Source organism: Galeopterus variegatus, unplaced genomic scaffold (genome assembly GCF_000696425.1).
Source record: "Galeopterus variegatus unplaced genomic scaffold, G_variegatus-3.0.2 Scaffold656, whole genome shotgun sequence".
Taxonomy (NCBI): Eukaryota; Metazoa; Chordata; class Mammalia; order Dermoptera; family Cynocephalidae; genus Galeopterus; species Galeopterus variegatus.
Window position 1 is genome coordinate 177,890 of NW_007726767.1, and position 10,873 is coordinate 188,762.

At 42.1% G+C, this 10,873-nt stretch overlaps 1 long non-coding RNA gene across 2 annotated transcripts; it reads left to right on the forward strand.

Annotated features, from left to right (window-relative positions):
* The first annotated feature begins 3,511 nt into the window (after positions 1–3,511).
* On the forward strand, positions 3,512–10,873 carry LOC103589141. 2 transcript variants are annotated; one of them, XR_550367.1, is made up of 2 exons: positions 3,512–4,615; positions 10,635–10,873. It is a non-coding gene; the product is annotated as an uncharacterized LOC103589141 (long non-coding RNA). The 2 variants fall into 2 exon arrangements; XR_550368.1 differs by lacking the exon at positions 3,512–4,615 and adding an exon at positions 6,624–6,656.

Sequence of the window (10,873 nt, forward strand, 5' to 3'; positions counted from 1 at the left end):
ACTCTGAGAGCAACACTTTAGTCTGCTGTTTGCAATCGTGGGAACAGAACAAACAGGCTGGTAACAAGAGCATCTCACAACCCAATTTGACTCTGTGATGCAAAAGAGGGGCAACTCTCTTGCAGATAATAATAAAATCTGGACAAAATACAAAAAATAACTACTTGAAGATGCTGTAGTACAACCAAGAGCACTACGTAGAGAGTCTATATGCCCTGTGTTGGAAAAATAGGATAATTTAGTCAGGCTCCCTCGGCTTAGGTCTGTTTGGGGGTCATGCAGCACATTTCTTTGTAAACAGGTTGTGCATGGGTGGAGTTAGTGCACAGTGCACCCATGTATCTTTTTAGTTTATTGCTATTGTGTGTTCTTGAGTTTGTGAAGCAGCGCCTGCTGGCAGAGCTCAAGTCTAACAATAGAGCATGTTTACCCTGCTGGCAGCTGCTCAGTTTTTCTTTGGACTTTGCCGGTAGCAGTTGAGTTTCTGAGTTTCTGAGTTTCTCTTTGTACTGCCTAGCTCCTACATGTGTGCGTGCTGAATAAAGGCTATTCCTACTTCAGCCAAGGCTCCAAGGACCATTTTGTCTGGTTACCTAGCTCATCGACCTGCGTGTGAAGGGTTTGTGAATGGGCTTGAGGGGTCTGTGAGCTCCAGACCCAGCTCTAGCTCTACACCCTATGACCAACATTTCAATAAAGATTGATCTCTTCTCCGTGTGCCAGATATTTTACGTATTTATAGTGATGAAGTGGCTCTTCCTATTTGAGTGAGTCAGCACAGACCTGTGGAGCCAGTTTTCTGCCACGTGACCAAAATGGAAAAGTAAATGAGCCTCAAAGATGATCCAGATTTGTCTCTCTTCAGATGTTTTGGAGATGTGGTTTGACCCATGAATTATCTGATTTTATATATTCACCAATCATCCTGTGATGAGATTTTTACTATATTAATTTTAGTCACTACTCAACATGAAGACAGTTGACTGACAGCTATAACCTCACTGTGTCTCCATTTCCTTATTTCTAGAAAAGGAGGAGCAAGGGGTTGAGGCCGATGGCATTTAATAATTACCATTCTGCCAACATAAATTTAAAAGTTAAAAGATATGATGCCACTTCTAAAGATATTCTGCTGTTTTTAATGTCCTGAAGTTTAGCTCTCTGCAGCACATTTAGTGGGACTGGTTGACCTTTAAGTCTCTCTCAATCTTGAGATTGATTCCATGTATAGCACTACAGTTATTTCTGTAATTTAGTAAAAACAGTTAACCACCAGAGGGCAGTAAGAATACACGGCACTACGGAGTGATGCTGGCCACAAATGGACAGTAAGGTAAAGTTCAAGTGACGGGCACCTGTGACTTAAAATTCTTATTTCAATTAAATTCCACAAAATGTACTGCCTGTCTCCTTCACTCTATAATCTGTGTTGTGCCTGTAGTCCAACAACTAATAACGCCCTTAACAGCTCAGAGCCCAAATGTACGACTTTAAGAAAAAAGAATGGCCACTCATTCGCATTGTGTGGATCCCTTTTCATTCATTCGCCAAGTCTGTATTAAGCACTTACTGTATGGCAGGCACCGTTCTAGGGGCTCAGGATGTATCAGTTAACAGAGCAAAGATCCTTGGTCTCCTGGAACTGACATTTGGATTCTTCTGGGGCATTGACCTTTGGGAGAATGGACCAGCACCAGGTGAGTTTTCTATTTTCAAAGCTATTGGTATGCTCACCCTTTTGCCCGAGGGGTAGTTGTTTGCAGTGGCTGTGCCTGAAGCTTGAACTTACAGTCTGGGACGTCTATTCCACATGCACGTGAACTCCTAGTCATGGAGCTGGGAGTAGGAGAAGCAGGGCTGTGGAGCTGGGAGAAAAGTGGATTGGTGCCAGGTGTTCCCTCCTCTTCTGTTTTGTGGAACAGGTTGTGTAGAATTGCTATTGTTTCTTCCTTAAATGTTTGGTAGAATACAGCAGTGAAGACATCTGTGCCTAGAGTTTTCTTTGTGAGAAGGTTTTAAACTATATATGCAATTTCATTAATAGATTGAGGGCTATTCATTCAGGATATCTCCTCTTGATTAAGCTTTGGTAGTTTAGGTCTTTCAGAGAATTTTTCTATTTCACTTAAGTTTTTTAGTTTATTGCCATAAATTCAGAAATACATTGTTAACTATAGTCATCATTATGTACAATAGAGCTCTTGAACTTATTTCTTCTAACTGATATTTTGTACCCTTTAACCAACATCTCCTCAACCACACCCACCATCCCCAACCCAGACCTGGTAACCACCATTCTACTCTCAACTTCTGTGAGTTCTACATGTTTAGATTTTACATGTAAGTGAGATCATGCAGCATTTGTCTTTCTGTGCCTATCTTATCTCACTTAACATAATGTCCTCCAGGTTCATCCATGTTGCCACGAATGAAAGGATTTACTTCTTTTTTAAGGCTGAATAGTGTCTACATACCACGTTTTCTTCATTCACTCATCTGTGACGGACGTTGGCAGATTCCACATCTTGGCTGTTGTGAATCATGCTGCAGTGAACATGGGAGTGCAGATATCTCCTCAACACACTCATTTCATCTTCTTTGGCTATATCCCCAGAGGTGGGATTGCTGGCTCATATGGTAGTAGAAAACTTTTAAGAAGAAATTTACCCAGTAACAATGCATCTGATAAGTGCAACCTGAGTAGAACAGAAGAAATGCTATAGAAGTTTCCTGGAGTGATTAGAGACTGGGGAGGAAATAGCATTTGAGCTGAGTAGTGAAGAATTTTTAGAGAAAAGAGAGTATTTTCAACAAAAGAAAGAGTGCCCACTAAACCACAAAGGCAGGAAATGGCAGTGTATGTGGAGAATGGGAGTTGCCTTGGGCAGCTGTTGTGAGAGATAAGGCTTGGGAGCAGGAAGGATCAGCTGTAGAAGGACATTGGACCCAGTATGAACTGGGACTGAGTAAGCACAGTGCAGAGGTGACTCAGATCAATGGGAAACTTTAGAATGACAGATTGTGAAGACCTGTAAAGGGGAGAGACCTAAGAGGCAGGACGCCCTCTCTGGAGGTGCTGAAAACTCCTAAAGGAAGAAAGAGAGATTGACTTGGGAAGCTGAAAGGATATGAAAGGAGAGGTCACAGCTACCTTGGGAGTCAAGTCTCTGGGATATGAGGGCACGAAAAACCAAAATGAGAATGTCAGTGAGGAGCAGGTTTGAGCACTGGTCATGTTTAGTTGCCTGCAGTCTGAGCTTGAGGTATCAAGGAACAACATTCAGTGTGATGTCCAGAGTCATAGATTGTATGTACATTTAAAATGCAGTGTTAAAGGCGCTGTGAAAAATGAACTCTAGGATAGTCAGTCAAATCCTGAGCAAAGTACACATTGATCATTCCCTCCCCCTACATGGCAATAGATTTTGCCAGTCTTGCAGTAGCGAGGACTCTGCTCAGTGTAATTCTCAATGGCAGCAGCAGAGGGCAGCAGCAGCAGCTGGTTGGGATACTCCTCAGACTGAGCTAAAAGGAATCTCCATTCCTAAGGGGGGCTTGGGATTCTGCCTGCACCAACCCATAGTAGATGTTTCCAGATGCTGGGGAAGAGAAGACTGGCTCTGGCTTGCCAAGTAAACCACAGATCCATCTCCATCTTGCAGATGGAAATGCTGAGCAAGGCAACAGGGTCCTTTATATTCCACCAAGCAAAAAGAATAGTTAAGTATATTGAGTTCCTACTCTTCGAAGAGCTGTATGCACGTTATGCCATTTAATTATGTTAACAACCCCAAGAAGTTGGTATTATTATTACCATCCACACTTTATAGTAAATGAGTTCAAGTGGATGCAACTTATATGTAAATGGTTGATATCTGGCTCCAGAATCCACATACTTAACCATTACACTGTGTTACCCCTTTATGAAGTGCTGTTGTTATTGGAGTGTGTTGGTGTATGTGTGCATGCTTCTTTGGTGCATAGAGAGTTTTTGTTATCTCGTTTAGATTTGGGGTAAGTGAAGAATTTGTGGGTGTCTTGATCTTTTCTTTTAAGCCAAAACACTGTAGGTCAGAAACAAGATGTTTTATTTGCTGGAGCAGTGCTATTTAAAGTAAGGACTACTGACTGCTGCTGGCCCATGAACTGTTGGTTACGATCTGAGAGGTAAGTAAAGAAATTGAGAGTAAGCATTTAGACACTTTTATAGCAATTCAACAGAGTAAGTTTATGTCTATTGGATTTAATAAAAACAGGGGGCTTGTATTTTGCATGTGTTTTTAATTTCATTTTTCTAGTAATTCATGGCTAGTCCTTGGCTCACGAAGCACTGCAGTAGAGTTTATAACAGATGTAAAAGTCTGCAGGATTTTAGATATATTCCTTTCACAGGGGAAATGAAACCCAGCACAATTATTAAAATGTGGAGGAGCTGCTCCTCTAAATCCTCCAACAGCTCCACTGATGGTCAAGATAAAAATACAACGAAGAGGGAGAGGTGGCCAAGAGGAGGGAGGAATGGGAGAGGAAGAGGAGAATGAAGAGGAGGGACAGTCTTGCCAACTGCACAGAACAGGAGCCTCTTTACTTCTTGGCCTTGGGCCAGATCACTGTGGTAAGTACAGGAAAAGTACAAAATTAAGAAAAAACAGATAGAATAAGAATACTTAAAGAAAAAAAAAAACTCTGTTCTTAGATACTGCTGATGCATCTTTTGGGTGCACATTTGATGCCCCCCAGGTGTTCACATTCATTTATTCCCATTCACTTATCATAAAATCAATACCTGATTTTCAACTGAAAGATGAGCTCTTGGCTTCCTTCCAGATTTGGCACCAAAAGTTGCTATTTAGGAATATATTTTGTAAAAAGTTCTTCAAGGAGAAATGGCATTTCCCAGGGAAAAAACAAAAATCAAAACAAAAAAGGACGTTCCCATTCACTTATCATAAAATCAATACCTGATTTTCAACTGAAAGATGAGCTCTTGGCTTTCTTCCAGATTTGGCACCAAAAGTTGCTATTTAGGAATATATTTTGTAAAAAGTTCTTCAAGGAGAAATGGCATTTCCCAGGGGAAAAACAAAAATCAAAACAAAAAAGGACATCAAGACAAAAGTAAAATTTTTAGAAGGGCAGGTTTGTCAGAGTAAAGGAGGGAAAAAAAATTCAACATTCTCCGTTCACTAGCAGGTGGTTTTTTTCTCTGAGGAAATAAATTAAAAATGCTTAGCTCCGTTTTGACTCAGGAGTACTTGCTCAGCATTGCATGAAGATAAAGTAGATGTCCATCCACTTAATATGATTTGCCAGGAGGTGTTTCCCAGTTCCCCCCAAATCTTTGCTTCTCCTCAGTATTTAATGTCATTTCTTTGGCTTAAGACTCTTTCCACTTTTATAAAGTAAGGAGTCCTATAAGGATCAATACATTCAGCCAAGTTGATCATTTGTGTATGAGTTTTTCAGGTCCTCTCCCGAGAGCTTGATTTGAGGGGTGGGATAGATGGAGCTGGAAGGAGCTGCCAGCCTTCTTTCTTCTTCAACATTCAAGTCCCTGTGTGCCAAGCCCTGGGAATACACACCCCTACCCTCAAGGAGCTTCCAGTCTACTGAAGGAGACACAAGTCAATCCAGGAAATCATGCTGATATCTGATGCTTTAATGCATATATTAGGTGGTTACACAGGGGTCAGAGAATTCATTCATTCAAACTGGGAGGGGTCATAGGAAATGAGGAGGAGTCAACTTGCTGATGTGTGTATGGGGGGTTTGTTCTAATGGGAAGCTATCGAATGGTAATGCCAGGAGGTGGCACAAATGGTATAGAAATGGGAACCAGAGCCACTGCACACCAATCTTGGGGTTGTGTATGAGGGTACTTCAAAAAATTCATGGAAAAATAGAATTAAAAGATAATGTGAATCTTTCTATGAACTTTTTGAAGACCCTTCATATATGTAGCTTAGGATGATATCAGGCTGTTCCGATTTGGTTCCCATTTGAGCTTAAGACTGATTAAAAGGTGGTTTACTTTGGAAAATAACATTTTGACTTCCATACGTCTATGACTCAGCTCCAAACCAGCTTTAAATTCAAGTTCAAGTCAGGTTTAGCTCACTCCATATTAGTCATTGTCATTTTCATGACATAAAAAACCATTTCTGGCAATAGGGCACAGATGCATTCTGACTCCTCCATTTGCTAGTTAGGCAAAGTAATGCCTCATTTGTCCCTGCTGTAAAATGGGCACAATGGTACTATTTACCATAGCATTTACTCATAGCATTATCATGAAGATTAAAATAAATAAATACATTATTACGGATTGTATTGTGTTCCCTCAAAGTTTAATGTGTTGGAGGTTTGGTCCCCGCTGTGACAGTGTTAAGAGGCTGGGAAATCCTACTGTGGAAGTTGAAAGGTGGGGCCTTGGAGAGGTGAATGGATTGTGAGGACTGCACCCTTGGGAATAGATTGATCCATTCTTGGAATGACAGGAGTGGTTCAGGTGGCTTTATAAAGAGAGTGAATGAGGAGGTTAGTCTGTCTGCTTCCATCATCTTGCAATGTGATACCCTGTGTTGCTGAAGCCACCACCAAGAAAGACCTTCACCAGATGTGTTCCCTGGACTTTGGACTTCCCAGTCTCAGAAACTGTAAGCAATAAATTTTGTTTTCTTACAAATTACCCAGTTCCAGGTATTTTGTTATAAGCAACAGAAATGGACTAATATACACATAAACACCTGTGATTACTTTGACTGCTAATGTGTGACATCCACACCAGTACTCTGATGAACTGGGGGTCTGTGGGAAGGGACCTCTTCTCTTACTCTGTGTATAAGGAGTCCGGAGTTTAGGAAGAGGGGATTGGAAGGCGAAAGTCTTGTGAACACCTGAATGGATCCTCAGAGAGAGCCTGGAGCCATTGAACAGAGATGGTCCCCAGAATAGAAGCAAGCATGTAAGAAGAAGCTTTGGTACAAAGTACAAGCTATTAACAGGAAGAGAAAGTAACTTTCTGCTGGCGATGTAGGGAGCTGGCCAGACATGCAGAGACAGGATGCCATCCTCTGTTGAGGATGTACAGCCAGATATTCAGGATTCAACTTATGTTTATTGAGCTCCCACTATGTTCAAGGGACTTTTCTAAGTGCTTGGAGTAAATCCAAAAACAACAACAACAACAAAAATCCCTGCCCTTATGGAACATACATTCTTGTGGGGTAAACAGACAATAAACAATAGATATAACAAATAAGTAAATTTGTTTTTTAGAAAGAAAAAAGTAGATCAGGATAATGCTGATTGGGTGTTTGGGGTTAAGAGTGCAGGTGTCCTGTTTATTTGAGGAATGACAAGGAGGCCATTATGTTCGGAGTGACAGAGGGGTACAGTAGTGACAGCGGCCATCAGAAAGGTTGATGGGGGGCCGGCCCGGTGGCGCACTGCTACAGTGCACCTCTTGGGAGCGCAGCAGCGCTCCCGCAGAGCTGCTTTTCATATTAACGTCTTTACTGTTTGGAATTTTTTGCACATACATATATTACTTTTTAAATTAGAAAAAGAAGGAAAAATAAAATTCAAACCTGGAAGTTAAAGTAAACATTACTTAGCATCCTTATAAACTTCATATTTTCATAATTTGACAATAACCGATAATTTTTTCAAACTTACCGAAAGTTTAGTAACATAATTTCACACCTTAATATTTGTCCCCTCGAGGCAAAAATAATCCTGGAGGTCAGGAAAAGCAAAGAGATGATTGATGTAATCTTTTTAAACCCTAATGATGCAACTGAAAAAAGATTCATGCATATTAAATGAAACTATAAGACCTCAATAGCATAAAAAAAAAAAGACAAAAAAGGAAAAAAAAAAAGAAAGGTTGATGGGGAAGGGAGTGGATCACCTTGGTTACTGTGACAACTTCGGCCTTTTATTTCAGTGAAATAGGGAGTTTTGAGCAGAGAACTGAAGAATCTGACTCATATTTTCAAAGAACCCCATTGGTTTCTATGTTGAAAGTCGACTTCAGGGGCACATGGGTAGTAGCAGGGATATCTATTAATTCAAGTAGAAATTCAAGCAAGGGGAGGTGGTGATGACTTGGACCAGAGAGGTGACAGTGGATACAGTGACAAGTGGTCGGATTGTAGGTGTATTTTTAAGGTAGAGCCAATAGGTTGTCCTCACAAATTGTGGAAGTGAAAGAAAATAGGAGTCAACAATAACTTCTGGTGTTGTGCCTGAGCAGCTGGAAGGCTGGGGAAAGTTGGAAATACAGCAGGGAATACTAGTTCAGTTTTGGACATGGCAAGGGTGAGATGACTATTAGACGTCGAAGTGGAAATTGTTGCTCACGAGTCTGGAGCAACTATTAACTGTCAGTTAACTGCCTCTCAGCTCCAAATCCACATGGAATTGCCTGCTCTGCAGTAATGGAGCTGAACCCTATAAATATTTTCACATTGCCCTCTGGCATGATGTGAAACTTGCCCAGCAGAGTGTACTGGAGGGACACTGGAAGAAGAAAGGGTTTCTCTTCCTGATTTTAGTGAACACTTCTTGGCAGTCCCTGCAGTGGGCCACCGCTAACACCAGGCAGCCAGTGGCAGAAGACATCTCCTTGTGGGTGGTTTCCCCCAGTACCCCCTTTGCAGCCAGGTGTGAGGTGCAGCACCAGCACCTAGGATGTGGACAGCTTTCTCCAGCACCCGAGAGGGCCCCTTCTTAGTGAGTCGCATCAGTGCAGCAGCTCAGCAAACTTCTCTACCATGCTGTGAGCCACAGCTGCACCTCTCCAGCCAGGTCTGGATCTCAGCCCTGGGCTGTGAGTGGGGGATCCCCTCTTGCTGAGTTGTTCCTTCCTTGAGCACTCTATCTCAGTCCTAGGCATAGTGGCTGCTCCCTAAATCTGCTATTCCTGCATTCTTTATCATTTTTTCCACCCACTCCCAACCAATCATCCATTACTCCAGTCACCTGTTATAATTCTATTAAACTGTCCCTGTTCAAACTACTGTGTGATGTCTGTCTCCTGATTGGGCCCTGGATAATATATAGGGCTCAGCAGGGAGGGTCCAGCAGGACATATAAACTCAGGAGCTGCCAGCAAATATTCTATTAAACTGTCCCTGTTCAAACTACTGTGTGATGTCTGTCTCCTGATTGGGCCCTGGCTCATATATGGGGCTCAGCAGGGAAGGTCCAGCAGGACATATAAACTCAGGAGCTGCCAGCAAATAAAGACTGCTTAGAGCCATGTGCTCACCGAGGGAGTGGTCAGATGGAAGAGAAAACAGAATAGAGGACACTCCAATATTAAAATGATCAAGGAGTAAAGGAGGAATTTGCATAAAAGATGTGGAAGGAGGAATAGTAAAGTAGGTAGAAAGAAAATTAAGAGATTTTCCTGAAAACCAAGTTTAAAAAATGTGTCAGGAAGGGAGTGATCAACCATGTCAAATACCGCTGATATGTCAAATAAGAAGACTGGCCATGGTATCCTGGTGACCTTGACAAAGCTAATGAAGGAAGAAGTGTGATTGGAGTGGTTTTAAGAGAGAATGGGGAGGTAAGGATTGACACAGAGCCCATCAGCAGCTCTTCTGAGAAGTTTCATTGCAAAGAGAGGCATAGAAATGTATGGTAGCAGGAGTGGGGGCAGAAGGAAGGAATGTCAAGAGGAAGAAACTGTGTTTGTATGATTGTGGAAACAGTCTGGTAGCAAAGGAATAACTGCTGATATGGCAAGAAGGGAGAGGATTATTGGAGCCACATGCCTGAGAAGAGGGATCAGGGTCAGGGGTACAAGTGAGAGGTTATGTACAGGGGCTTGGAGAATTGCCCAAGGGCCGGGTTGAAGCAGCAGAAGAAGTTGGGCTTATCAAAAGGTGGAAACTACTTGGACAAAGGGAGAGTGAGGCCAGGGAAAGGAGCAGTGGGCCAGTAAGCTCTGCTTCCCCAGCCAGTGACGGCTGCTCATTGGGTGTCTCAAGCAAAGGAGAGCATGTCCTGTAAATATCAATGTCCCTACTTGGGTGAACACAGAAAGTGCAGCTGGTGTAGTGGTTACGAGTACAGTCTCTAGACTGAATGCCTGGGCTTGAATCCCAGCTCCACTCTTACGTGCCGTGTCCCTGGACAAGCAACTAAGTTTATTTCCATTTCACCTGTAAAGAAAGATTTTGACAGCTATTGTACCCTGTTGTGAGGATTAAATGAATTAAAAAGTACCCAAAGCTGACACTACAGAGTGAGCACTACCTAACATTAGCCAATATTTTTAATGTTGCTTTTTTCTTAGTTTTCTTTTTTTTAGAAATCATTTGAATTAGGAAAGGGGTATATGTCCATTTCTATACTGGTATAGTTGAAATCAGGTCCTTAAAAAGTGATCTAAATTGAATGTCAAATTGGTAGCAACTGAGAACTTGGAAGTTTAGGGCAAGGTGGGCCAGAGTGGGGAGATCTCACGTAGGCATGGAAAAAGGTTATCAGAATCAAGGCTGCATTTTCCAGCCTCCCCTGCAGGTAATGGTCCTGGCTAAAGGATGGGAGGGGGACATTTTGTGTGAAGCTTTGGGGCCATGCTCTTAGAGAAGGGACACTCCTATTCTGTTTTCCCGAAGGCTGGAATGCACACACAGAAGTGAGCCATCTAGAGTCATCCAGACAAAGACAACTCTCTAGGAAAGATGGAGCAACCAGATAGAGAAGCCAGACCCCTGAAGAATCAGCGGAAATCAGCCACCATACCAGCGCCAACTGTCCCATGAGAAAGAAATGTGTATCTTGTTTAAGCCTCTATTAGTCTGAGACTATTTAATGCAACCAAAGTTCCATCCAAATAAATAGATTTCCACAAAAA